Here is a 14,256-nt window from a genome sequence, read left to right as displayed (position 1 = left end):
ATAATTGAACGCTCGGTTTCGAGCTTACTGGCCGAAAATATAGCCCCACTTAATTTCAACACTGAAAAAGTAGCCCAGACCGGCTTACGCGCAGCTTGATTTTGACCAACTTAAGCTTGATTTCCAAGAACTTGGACGATATTTCCCAGTCCCAGGGACTCTAAACTAAATCGTGATGACCTTGGTTTTTAGTTAAATCGGCAGGGAAAAAATAATTTAACCCTCGGTTTCAAGCTTACCGGGCGAAATATAGCCCACTTCATTTTAACATTAAAAAAGTAGCGCGCTGAAGGTGATGTGGAAATATGACTTATAAGAGGTTGGCTCGCTTCCGATGCTGAAAGAAATCTGGAATGACATCCATATCAAATGTTACTCGGGCCAAGTAATAGCTGTAGATGACTTCTGCTCGATTTACAAAGCCACCATTTTCGGTGCGGAACAGCTGATTTTAGGAATCGAAGCGTCGCGATTCGTCGAATCTCTAGTCATCTCTACGGTTAAAAGATAGATTATTTCCGTTTCTGACATCCTCATCTTCATCCGGAATTGAATTTACCTTCGGCACTTTCCTTCTTAGATATCTCGAATTTTGTATGAAGTGTATCAGTGTATCGCTGGCCAACAAAATGGTTGTTGACAGATATTGTGTTTTCGTTCGACGATAAGAGAGCTGAGAGGTAAAACCTACGAAGAAAAGGGTTGAATAATTCGAAATCAAAGCAATGTTTTGTCCTTGAAAACTTGTGTAAAGCTTGATTAATCGAGTTTACACCGCTTCATTTTCTTATGAATCAAGAGGAATCATAAACAGCTTGCTAATTTGCTAATTAGCGATGACTCTTTCAAAATAACGAAAATAATTTGCAATAAATGGAATTAAAAAACTAGAAGCTTAATGGGAGAAGTAGGGTATGTTTTGTTTCAGTGTAAGTGGTAAAAATAATTGTATTGGTCCCCTATACCAGGTCACACTTTCAGCAAATTCTTCTTTAACTCACAAATCCAAAATTAAATATGTACTGTGTGGTCCATTTTGTAGTCAATGTGATAACCACGATTTTGGCCTTGCTCAACTTGCTTGAATGTGACTTTGCCTCAGACATTGCCACTGGCAATATCAATGTTCAAACTGATGATATGAGTCAGAGATTTCTTCACCTTGTGCTTATGTGTTGGATGTAACTTGTATTTTCTCCTAGTGTCCATTCCTTGGTTCTCAGTACGTGAGGCCATGTAAAAGGGAAATCGGGCTCAATGGAAAGAAGGCTTGGTTGAGTTACATGAGATGAATGTTTTGGACAAATAATATACCTCATGCTATTTATAGTGGTTGCAACTAAAATTGCAGATGGGAGATGTGAAAAAAAAACTGACTTACATTTACTTGAAAATCATATTTCAATTCCAAAGTGTGCTATTTAAACCTAATATTTGCAAAGTGCTGACAAGGACCAAAAAAAACACTTTCTGGAAACAGCGGCCAACATTAATAAATTAGTAAACTGGAATATTGTGAATGATAGGCACGGTCAATTAGCAATGAATGAATAGCTCATGGTCCTGACATGTCTTCATTGCATGTCCTCATATCACACCTCTGCTGAAGTTTAAGGTTCATTGTATTCTGTCTTGGTCTATTCCATTCTAAATTTAAGGTCCTAAACAGTAGCATGCTGTAGCTTTCCTTGTTTAATCATTACAGTGTAAGTGGATAAATTTAGTTCTTAGGAAATATAGCAAAGTTGATTCCCAGCTCATAGTCTTTTAAAATACCGGTTGGTAATTCAGCATTTGCTTTAAACACATTGGCTGGTTCTGCTCTAGTAAGGTTGACAATCATGTGTAAATATACACATGAGACACTTATTATTCATTAATGTATAGTCTCCCACCACTACCAACATTCAAAGGAAAACAAGTATAAAGAAGTGGGAGATCAAAAATAATCAGCCATAGATGACTGAACAATAACATCTAAGAGTAGTAAATTCTGTTTGAGATAACAATTCAAGACAGGCAGTGATCATGATAGTGAAAATTTCACTGTAAATGACATATCTTTAATGGACTAGTATCCAAAGCAGGATCCAAAACTTTTGAACATCGGCCAAACAAACGGATGACATACGCACTACAAAAAAAAAAAATAACAAGAAAACATTAAGATATAGGGAACAAGCCGAGCCACAAAATTATACTCTTACAACAACAGTAAAAATCACACAATCACTCTCGCGAAACACCGCGAAAATCTGGCAAATCAAGGAAAATGCCCCAAGCTTCAAGTCCGATTTTGACCCTTAAAACGGCGGGGCCCGACTGGGCCCGCCGAACTTTTCTTAAAGTTCAACTCTCAAAGTAAAGTTTCACGCAAAAATAATCCACAATACTGATCCCTGTTACCTTGCAAACGACCAAAAGAATATCCATGTCAAGCGCGTGTGGTAAACCAACGTTTTCCACATAGCATGATTTCCACTGACTAATTCTGATGTAAAAATTGCTTACCTGCACTAGAGACTTGGCAAATAACTGGTCTAGTTATTACACTAGCAGCTCCTAGAAAAGGTTCGTTTGATTCTCATGATGAGTGCGGAAATCGGTCGAGAAACGACAACTTACTCCCCATTCGCAACGTAAAATGTGTCCTCCATCGCTCCGGCCGAGACGACAAATGATTGGTCGAATACTGTCACGTGGACCATGTCCAGCACCGCCTGACATGACCGGTGACTATATCAGATTATGCCATAATATTACATAATCTCACAAAAATAAATTTCGAATTACCGTGTTTTCTCGATCAAACGCCGCCGGCGCAGTTGTCCGTTTCGTAAACGGTCGATGCCATTTTCGCGACACTTAAAATTTTTTTTTAACTATCAATGAAGTTTTCTCTACTAAATGAAAGAAAAAAGGAAATTTGTAAGTAACCACCCAGTGTCAAACCCGGAACCCCTGTTTCCTAACATCCCCCTTATACTACTACACTATCAGATTGATCCGCCAAATGTCTGTAAAATTTAATTGTAAAACGTGACTCTCTTAAATATTACTGATAGAGTTGCCCCAACCATCAAATAAAAGTTTCCCGCAAGCAAACCAGTGTGGATATGAACAATTAAGCATTTGGTGAGTGCGTTTTACTCCATCAACAAATTATAACCAGTTTCTACCTTGCCCAGGCCTTAACTGCAGTTAACTGGTCATGTTACACTACCTTGAGTGCGATTATGTCCGCTGTTTCCTGCACTCAACAATTTTAATGATGCCAGGTTAATATCGGAACAAACTGACGTTTGCCACGATTTGATTGAATGATGACAGAGTATCTCGTAATTAACCACCTTGCTCATTTGAGGAGTTCTCTGTTGAGCACGAACTGAATAAGAAGTCTACAAAACGAGGAATAACAAGCTTGGAGTTTCCGGTTCGGAATAAGAAGATTTCAATTTCGTCCCAGAGCGCTTTTCCCTTCGAAGATGGGAAAGACTGGAAAGGAGACACGAGAAGAACAAAGAACTTTTCGGCAAAGCTGGCAAACTGCATGTCACGCATAGATTGCTTTATCCATGATAAATCATCAAGTCAAGGGACGAATGGCAGAATTTACTCACCAACTCAAGAGCCTTCTCCCGTCCTTCCCATTTTTGGAAGGGTAAAGGGTCGTAAAGTGCCCTTGGTTAAATTATGTTATCATAGATTTTATGTACATTTATCTTTAATTATGTTTAATGCCCTAAAAGAATAAGATAATAAAAATATACTGCTGTACCAAATTGTTTTCTTTTTCATGGTGGGAAATTGTCTTCTAACAATACTGGCACACATTGTCTCTTTGCTGGGTTATTACCTACAATGACACACGCAATGTTATGATGAACGCGGAGAATTTGGAGAACACGAGAGAGAGCCTGGATGTACCACCGTTGTGTACAGTGCAAAAAACATCCTCTCGTGGCCGAAGGTCACGAGATTAATAAAAACCACAACTGATAAGACGTCGAAACATTTCATTTCCACGAACTTTTGTTCTGAGCCGGTCTTTCTTTATTATTTATCATATTACCGGAGGGAAAGTCTTCTATTTTTTTCAGTTGTTGGCTAAAACTGGTTTTTTTCTTTACAGTAAAATAGTGCCCCTTGCGCGGATCTAATCAAAATGTCGTGGAAACATCTCTACCAAAACGCGCGGACTCGGACACGTAGGTTATTGCATGGATACAACAATCAGTAAACAAAACTACGAGTCGATGACAGTTTGCAGGCTTGCCTTTCAGTTCTCTTAAAGAGGAATCTTCTTGCTAAAATTTACGGAAATTAAGTTCTTTAATTCCTACATAAGATGTGCATGAAATTTTTGCTGTTGCAGCAATCTAATCACGTGTATTGCGCCTGCCTTTGAGCCTATAAATTGGCCACAAAAACAATATTTCCCCTACACGGACCTCTACTTCAACACTGTACATAGGTCCAGGGAATGCAACCGGTGTCTGAGATAGTAATTTACTCTCTTAATGGACTACTACATTCTCATAACTTAGATTAACAGAAACTTATGGCAAAACTTAATACGAATTTGTTTTTCGGGCTATATCAAAGAGTTAAGTCTCGTCTTTGTATCTTTTTAGACACCCTGTTGATTATAAAATATTATTTTATATTTCTTCCAGCACTAGCGCTGTATCGTGACTTAATCCGGCCTCGTGCAAAGTTTGTGTTGCATCAGATAGCTGTTTCCTTAGATACGTTGTCACGATAACGTGACGAGACGGCGAGTAACCCAATCAATCAGCAAAGGTAAACAGCACCTGTCAATAAAGACAATTGAAGTCAGCGAATTTAGGCCGCGCATGTGAGGAAGGCGCGGTGGCCTCATGGTTAGTGCGCTCGTCCCCGGATCCAGTGGTCCGGGTTAGAGCCTTGGCCAGGGACACTGTGTTGTGTTCTTGGGTAAGACATTTAACTCTCACAGTGCCTCTCTCTACCCAGGTGTATAAATGGGTACCGGCCACCTTAATGCTGGGGGTAACCCTACGATGGACTAGCATCCCATCCAGGGGGGAGTAGAAATACCCCTATTCGCTTCATGTTACTGAAACCGGGATAAGCTCCCGCTTGATAGGCCACTTGGCTCGAATGCAGACCTAACCCTTTGAATACCAACTACACATATATGCGTAATTAATGGTCGTGTTCTTTGTACCACTTGTGACGTCATCAATTTAAATGTCATTAGATATTCTTGATAAGCAGATAGTAGTACTAGGCTAGGCCTTTCCGCGCAATGGTCAGGTTTAGATATCGACGACATTCCGACGTCACAAATCGAAAAACAACGTTATCAGTTTTGGTGCAAAAACGGTGGTAAAATGGTCCACTACGTCTATGATTGATCAAGGTCCAGTTCTAGGCTTCGCCCGTAATTAACATCCAACTTTTCACGGCAGCCAGAAAGAACATACAATACAAAAGGTAACCAGCGTGAAAGGGCAGGGAAAAACAGAAAGGAAAGCGGCAACAAACAAAATTGAGAACGGTTAATGGCAAAAAAAAAAAAAAAGTAGCGAGACCAAGTTTTTTAAATTGTATACCTTCAATTTGTGAATCAATAGTCAAAATTTTAATGTACAATAATATGTTCGTGCAGTGTCACAAATTGTTCACGATAAGGCACTTTAATTTACAAGGGGAAGCTTTATGCCACCATTCGTGCTTGACATCAGTTCACTGATGTAGCGATGTAAGTACTAAACTGGTATAATTTCGTATTAACAACAGGAACGTTTCTTCAAATTGAAATTGAAAACTCTATATTGTTTTCGTCGATTAACATGAACGTGTTTCTTCCAATTAAATGACACTGAGATACCGGCACGGGGTACAAAGCAAAACGCAGCGGCTCGTCACGCAGTACAATCGAAGCAGTTTAGCTTTACTCCTCTGAGTCAGTGAAGAACTCGATCTCCTCTATAGCGGCTGATTCACCCATGCGGTAGTCCGGTAAACCATCGATATTTACACAATCTATACATATGGAATGCAAATAAAATATATGTATATATTTTTTAATTTTATGTTGTTCATTTTTTATTTCGGAAAAAAAAGGCTCGCGCCAGCTCGATTTGTAAAGTAACGACCCCCCGAAAGTAACGACCCCCAAAGGCTGCTAATTCCGAAAGTAACGAGGGTCGCTACTATCGGAACTCTACGGTATGTGTATTTATTATGGTAATGTATATTAATTAAGGAGACCTCTACATTTAAAATCAAAACAGGAGAAAGATGAGTTCTGCAATTAACCACTACAACAGAGGGCTCACAAAAATCATAAATCTGACGAAAAACGGGCATTCCCCAGCTACAAACGGAGTAGATAAATAGAGAAGTTAAAGTAAGCACCTTGATCTGTGACTCTACAGTAAATCGCCTCTTTTGAACTGCTCCATCAGGACAACGAAGGGCAACAGTTTATGACCTGACAAGGAAAAAAAATTAATTTCATCATAAAAAACAAATTAACATTTGCTACACATATCAGTGCCAAGGACATACAATGCTTACCCCCTTCTCTTTTACATTTGGCCCTTCAGGTAACTGTCGACAGTGACAAAAATAAATGAAACATGTTATATTTCTGATGTTTGTGATATACTGAAAGAGTAACAAGTTGATTTAGAAAATAACCCAAAGAAAATACATGCACTGATTGGTCAAAAATCGTGTTTCTATTTTTTTTTTTTTTTTTTTTTTTTTTTTCAATTTAGAAGTTTTTCAAAATAGAAACATCAACTCGGAAAAAAAAAATCCGAGTTCCAGATGGGGTTTGAACCCACGACCCTCCGTGATCTAGTCGGACGCTCTAACCACTGAGCTACTGGAGACTCTATGATGAGCAAAGGTGAAATATGTGGGTCTTTGACTGGAACCGCATCGCGCGGTCACACAGCCAAATGATGTCTAGGCGCATATGAACTCACTAACTGCATCGTGCAGTCACATTAAGGCATATCAAAGATGCAACCAACCACCCTCCAAAGTGAGTATTATATGGAAATTTTCAAGGTAGAAAATTTTCAAGGTAGAAATTTTTCAAGGTAGAAACATCAACTTGGAAAAAAATCCGAGTTCCAGATGGGATTTGAACCCACAACCCTCCGTGATCTAGTCGGATGCTCTAACCACTGAGCTACTGGAGACTCTATGGTGAGCAAGGGTGAAATGTTTGCTCACCGTAGAGTCTCCAGTAGCTCAGTGGTTAGAGCATCCGACTAGATCACGGAGGGTCGTGGGTTCAAATCCCATCTGGAACTCAGATTTTTTTTCCGAGTTGATGTTTCTACCTTGAAAATTTTTTTAGTTTATCTTTTTTTTTTTTATTTCTCTATTATTTGCATCGACAATTACGGTTACAAGTATATTTACTAGACGCACTAACACTAAAAAAAAAACACTAAACAAATAAATAAATAAATAAGAAATACAGTAATAGTTAAACACTACAATAAATAAATAAATATGCCAAACAAAAAAGGACAAAATTAATAAAATTAATGAATAAAGTACAAGACACATGCTGACAAAACTTTAAATTGATGTTCAGTTAAGAACGAGACAATAATTTTTTCCATTTTTTGTAGTGTTTATGGAGCCTGTCATTTCTTTTGGCAATTTTTCTCTCTATATGATGAACTAATTTGATCTTTTCAAAGAAAATTCTTAATGTTGGTTTAGTTTTGTTCAGTTTACATGTATAAATAAAATATTTAGCAATGAGTATTAAGTGATTCAAAATAGCAAAATTTTCATGGTCATTAAATACGCCAAACAGAATATTAATTAGTGTTAACGTCTCCATAGATATGTTTCGTTTACTAATCCAAGATGAGAATGCAAGCCAAAAGTTTTTTGTTATATTACAATGAAAGAGTAAATGCTCGAGGGATTCATCTTCTTTCTGACAAAACGTGCACAAAGGCGATTCAATCATTTTAAAACGGAACAACTTATCATTGGTGTATACGATATCGTTCTGTATTTTATATTGGAACTCTCTGATTTTTGTTTCTATTGTGACGGTAAACGGTAAAGAATGGGTTTTTTCCAATCAACCACAAGTTGGGGATATTTGCTTTTCATCTTTTTTTGAGCAGAGGGAGGAGTTTGGTTTTTAGTTTTAAATTGGTTATACAGTAATTCTGATGTTACTTTGGACAAATCGATTTCAGGTTCATCCAATTCAATATATACTTCATCTCCGAGGATTGATGGATAGAAATGTTGATTTGTTTGTGACTGTTTTATAATAAGTCTCCACGCGATCGGAGCAGCATCCATAACACCTATTAGCTTAAAATATTGAGTTGGGAATAAATTTGCTGCCAATACCTTCGAACTTTGAAGAAATTTGCCCGTGTTAGATAGCAGGTTCCCAATTTTAACAATTCCCTGACAAAACAGATGTTCTTCGAAAAGCGATTATTTGTCAACAACAATATTTTGTTATTCCAAATGATTTGGTCGATAACATCCTCATACGAAACGACATTTGAAGTCTTCAATTCCGACCATGCGTCAAGACACTCTTTATAGAAAGCTGGAATATAAGCTGGAAGTTTACGAGTGTCGAAGTCACAAAAAAGAATGAATTTTCTTCCTACGTGGCAAAGAAATTCATCTAAAATAGCTTTCCAGGTGCTATTACCATCAGCGAAATATTTCTTTAAAGCCATGACTCTTTGTGCTGAGATCATGGACTCGATGTCAAGCATTTTAAGTCCCCCATTTTCAATGTCGTTGATAAGTGCAGATCTTTTGATTTTATCATTACCTTTCCAAATAAAATTATAAATCAATTTATTTATCTCCTTAATAAGATCCTTTGATACCGATATTAATGCTGCTTTACTCAAAAACTTTGGTATGATAAACGTTTTCACTATTTGAATCTTTCCAAGTAAAGAAAGGCCTCTCCACTTCCACATATTGAGGGTCCTTTGAATGGACTTGAAAATTGATTCAAAATTGCCTTTGTTCCGTGACGGTTTATGGTAGTCAAAAAAAGTACCTAATATCTTAATTGATGTTCGGACGTTATGGATAAAGTCGCGTTGCGCGAGTTTAAAAGAACCGATTGCGAAGGTTTCAGTTTTGTCGTTGTTGATCCGGAGGCCAGAATATTTATAGAAATCTTCCAACAATCCACATAATTGTAAGTACGAATTCATATCCTTTAAAAAACAGGTCATGTCATCGGCAAATAATGTTAACTTGATTTCCTCGTTTTTGACCATCACACCATGAAAGTTATCATCTTGGCTGATTTGGGTTGCTAATATTTCAATAGCTAAGATAAATAATAAAGGCGATAACGGGTCATCTTGCCATACACCACGCCGCACTTGAAAGAGATCGGTGGTAAATCCATTCTTCAAAACGCAGCTTGATATGTTTGTATAAAAGGTCTTTATCCATTGTAAAAAACATGTCCCAAAGTTAAGTTTCTCCAACACCTTTAACAGATACGTGTGATCTAGAGAATCAAAGGCTTTTTTAAAGTCTATTGCTACAAGTATACCAGATTTGTTTGTTATTTGTGCCAATTCAAGGAGATCATCGATCGTTTTAACTGCGTCAAAAACTGATCTTCCTTTGATAAATCCATTTTGATTGTGATGAATAAGTTCCGGAAGGATTGTTTCTAATCTTCTAGCAATTGCCTTAGATGCAATTTTAATGTCTACATTCATTAAAGAGATAGGTCGCCAATTTTTAATGAATCTTCTATCTCTATCTTTCTTTTCTAACAGAGTAATCATTGCCTGTTTTTGGGAGGAAGATAGTTGTCCGTGTTCGTGAGCGAAATTTAGGGAATCTTCAAGGTATTTCCCTAAAATGGGCCAGAACGCCAAATAAAATTCCACAGTTAACCCATCATTTCCCGGTGTTTTGTTTCTTTGAAACGTTTTTAATGCTCGGTAAAGCTCGGATCTAGGGAGCTTTTTATCTAAACCTCTTTCTGGTCATTGGGTAGTTTCTTAGTATTCGTTCTGTCAAGGAATCGAGTGATTGGGTTCTCACCCAAATTATAGGAGTCTTTATCATAAAGTTTTGAATAAATATTATGAATCTCGGTCATTATCTGCTTTGGCTCAGTCGTTTCTTTATCATTATCCATAGATAATTTCCTTATTGAACTCTTTTTCTTTTTGGCGTTTTCTAAGTTTAAAAAATACTTATTACTTTTCTCACCCTGTTCGCACCAGTTAACTCTGGATCTTATAATTATTCCCTGGGTAATATAGTCATAATGGCGATCATATTCTGCTTGAATTATTTCCAAGGCATTAAGATTTTCAGGTGTTGGACCCTCGTCGCATTTTACTTGACAATCTTTAAGTCTTTCTTCTAAACTGACTCCGTTCTTTAGCTTTCTTTTTACTATAAACAATCGTTTCATAGCGTATTTTATACTTAAGGAAATCCCAAAGAACTCTCGGATCCTGTATTTCTCTATTTTCCTCTATCCACTCCCGACTGTTTTCGTTTATCTTATTCACATATTCTTCGCCTTCCAATAAACTTGCATTAAATTTCCAAAGGGAAGGTCCGTAACTCGTGTTTTCCATGCCATTGATATGTAGCGTAATGGCAGAGTGATCAGACCTAATGGCAGGAATAATGTCGACCTTCTCTACCTCTTCTTGAATGCAATTGGTTATTAGCCAGTAATCTAGGCGGCGTTGAATTGCTGGGTTTTTCTGTCTCCAAGAGAAACGTTTAGCACCTGGATTTCTGATTCTCCAAATGTCTGTCAAATCAAATGAGGAACACAGATTTTCATTTTTTTTTAGAGGATTCTTTTAATTTTGGTTTCCCTCCCGATCCATCTAAATCAGGATTCAAAATAACATTGAAATCGCCACCTATTATTATCCGATGGTCTGCATCAGTTTCCACTTTACCTAACTCATTATGAATTTCATCATAAAAAACACATTGCTTGTTGACCTTATTCGGAGCATAGATATTTACAAAAATAAAAGGTTGACTTTGCACAATGCCCTTCAGAATAACGTAACGACCCAATTCATCTTGTTTACATACCTTCAATTGGCAGTCAAGTCCTTCCTTGACAAGTGTTAAAACACCTCTGCTGTGTTCCGAGCCGTGGCTAAAAAACAGCTCTCCCCTCCACTGGGACTTCCACACATTCTCCAGCTCGGGTGTGCTACATGTTTCTTGTAGCAAAATTATATCAGCTTTGTCTTTCATACACCAGTGAAAAAGCGCCTCCCGCTTATCAAATGACCTGATCCCTCGAACATTTAACGATAAAAATCCAAAATTTAGATTAAGTTTTGTGAACGTTATTAATTTCGTAAATCGTTAGAAAAATACTCCTGATCATAATTAACAAATTGCCAAAACTTTCAGCCAGAAAACTTAAAAAAATAATTTGTATGTTGCGTGTACAAAATATGGAAAAAACATAATCTAAATAACATTGAAAAAAAATACAAAAAGACTATTTTACAACCATAACACCTACAACACCAATAAGACATACAAATAAAACAGTAGCCAGCGATGAAGCCGGCTGTTTTAAATTGCGCTACTAATGAACTGAATCTTGCACGTATGATGTTAATTTTAGAATCCAAACATGCAGCTCCGTTTTAGCAAATAAAACGAAAAATAATGTATGCCGTTACATGTTCGTGAAGAAAAAAAAAAACTTTTGCTTTCTTAAACTTTGGCATCAATTCTTTTCTGCGGTTTACGATTTCTTTTGGTAGGTCTGCCGATATTCCAAGACACTTTCCTTTCAGCTTCTTTGCCCTTGACATTACCAACTCTCTATCAGAATATCGCAGAAACCTAGCCATGATCGGTCTTGGCTTATCTTGTGAGGGTTTGCGCCTCCCGATGCGATGAATTCTTTGAAACTCAATGGTATCCGCCTCACTGATAACCAGCTCATTCTGCATAAATCCAACTAACACCCCTTTCACGTTCTCCTCTGTGGTGCCAGATGCTTCTCTGATCCCATGAAAGCGAAGGTTTTCTCGTCGTTGGTACACTTCCATGTAAAGCTTTTCATCCCTCAATGTTTCGATCTCTCCCTGAAGCTTCCTCTCCACCCGCGCCGTTTTTTCTTGAAGAGATTTTTCCCAGTACTTCGTTTTCTCCTTCATGTTCTCAATTTCGGAGTTCGCAAAAGACATTCCTTCGTCTAACACGTGCACCTTTAATGATGATGCGCGTCTTTGCTAAACGATTCAAAGCGTTCGACCTTCTCTTGCAGTCGATTAACCTTTCCGTCGACAACTTTCACGTAGCTTTCAAGATTGTCCAGTTTCTTCTCCATCTTATCAAGTTATCCTAAAACTAATTCAATCTTGGGCATTACTTTTTTAACCACCTCAAGCGTCGCGACAACATCATCGGTTTCGCTTCCCGACTCCGACTCCATCTGGTCTTTTGATTTGATTTTCTTTTCCAGCGGGGAAAGAGAATCTTCTTCAGACGATATCGACTCATTTCTCCAAGCCGGTCCAGTTCTTTCTATATGGGTCCTTCGTTTAAACTTTTGTACCTTCTGTGCCATGTAACCAAGGTCATATACAAACTTTTGTAACGGAGCTAGCAAGAACACGTCTACACTCTCGCCATGCTCGACCCAGTCTTCATTCGTGCAGTTCAGTCTAAATTTGAATGCAATATTTTGACATGTCAATAACAAAGGAGAAAATAACTTATGGTGAGGTGTGGTGTTCAAATATTACAGTCAAACCGACTTTGCAAACTTCCGCCGAAACATTGGTATTTTGATTGACAGTTTGAGCCGAATAAGTTGCAACCTACGCGAGTAAGTTGCTCAGTTTATTTGGTATCTCGTGCCAAGAACTCGTTGAGATTTTCCAAAATGTTTCAAGTATTACTTCAATATTTTGAAGACAGGTTTGCGAGTTTTTACGTGGATGAGCCACTGAGCACATACCAAGATCTTCTCGACCGCGTGAAAAAAGCTGTACCGTTTCTTCAAGGCGTTGACGACCAGCAAATCGTAATATCATACAAAGATCTTTCTTTGCAAACGTTTATTAATATCGACAGGAACGACAGTTTAGATGTCTCCGAAGCTTTTAGGAACGCTTCGCCTTGTGGATCAGGCAGTTACCGACGCGTCTATTTGAAGGTAAGAGAGTGACTCTTCGTTTTTATTGAAAAGACGCTCTGATTCGAAAGAGGCAAGCGCGGAAAGCATGTCAACAAAGTAACACAGGAGCCTTCTTTCCTCGTTTGCGAGCAGTGTAAATTCTGAGAGATCGTCAGTGGCATACGTTTTTGACTGGAAAACTTCTAAAGGAAATCAGCTATGGTAGAAGCTTCAAAGTCTTAGCGACATCAAACTGGCTGTCGAAACACACATTCGGGAACTCGAAATTGATGTAGTTGAGCCGCCGCGCGTTGGCAGATACGCAAGGATGATTTGCGGCTGATTGTCACATTCGTGGCCACACGGCTGAAGGAAACCGCCTCTATTCGTGTAAACTCCTCGTTGTCAATCATTTATTTCTTGTGGACTTAAGAAGCAACACCCTGAACATACTGAGGAAATAAGGAAAATGGACACTGTTACAATGGAAAAGAAAAACTTCGATTCTTTTCAGTCTAAATCTATATCAGCATTCTCGTCAGCAGTTACTTCGCCACTGACGTAACTATGGACTGACTAAAGCCTTCCCACAGAAATATTCGTTACAAACGCCACAAGGACAACTGGAATTGCAAAAAGACATTGCAACATTGAGATTAGCTTGGTCTAATAAAATTCTTTCACGTGCAGATGCAAGCGACCGCGAACCATTTACATCATTTCTGGAGAAACAAAAAACATCATCAATGAAGTTTATGTTCAAGTAGATGTAAACGCAAATGGAAATCAAACAAATGTTGTTTCTGCCGTTTCACCTCTGCGAGCAGAGCGGAGAAATAAAAAATCAAGAAGTCCCAGCTCAGGATCTAGTGAAGAGTCGGAGTCGTCACCTGAAAGAAAAAGGAAGCGTCGAAAGAACAAATCTAGTTGCAAGAAGAGCCATTTGATGAAGTCTCGAAAAAAGCACCGAAAATACGACAGCTTTAGTGAGTCAGAAGATGATCGCAGTCGTTCAGAAGAGAAAAAGACTAACGTTGGAAAGGCTGCTGCAGACTCGCGAAAATGTAGTTTAGACGAATAAGCGACAATAG

The 14,256-nt window shown here is 38.1% G+C and overlaps 2 non-coding genes and 1 pseudogene across 2 annotated transcripts; 1 reads left to right on the top strand and 2 right to left on the bottom strand.

Annotated features, from left to right (window-relative positions):
* Positions 1-6,814: 6,814 nt before the first annotated feature.
* Positions 6,815-6,888, bottom strand: Trnas-aga (transfer RNA serine (anticodon AGA)). Its single transcript has one exon. It is a non-coding gene; the product is annotated as a tRNA-Ser (tRNA).
* Positions 6,889-7,242: 354 nt separating this feature from the next.
* Trnas-aga (transfer RNA serine (anticodon AGA)) lies at positions 7,243-7,316 on the top strand. Its single transcript has one exon. It is a non-coding gene; the product is annotated as a tRNA-Ser (tRNA).
* A 3,291-nt stretch (positions 7,317-10,607) lies between these two features.
* Positions 10,608-12,504, bottom strand: LOC145500011 (uncharacterized; annotated as a pseudogene).
* Positions 12,505-14,256: the final 1,752 nt, after the last annotated feature.

Source organism: Orbicella franksi, chromosome 10, assembly GCF_964199315.1.
Source record: "Orbicella franksi chromosome 10, jaOrbFran1.1, whole genome shotgun sequence".
NCBI lineage: Eukaryota > Metazoa > Cnidaria > Anthozoa > Scleractinia > Merulinidae > Orbicella > Orbicella franksi.
This window is presented reverse-complemented; position numbering and strand designations above follow the sequence as displayed.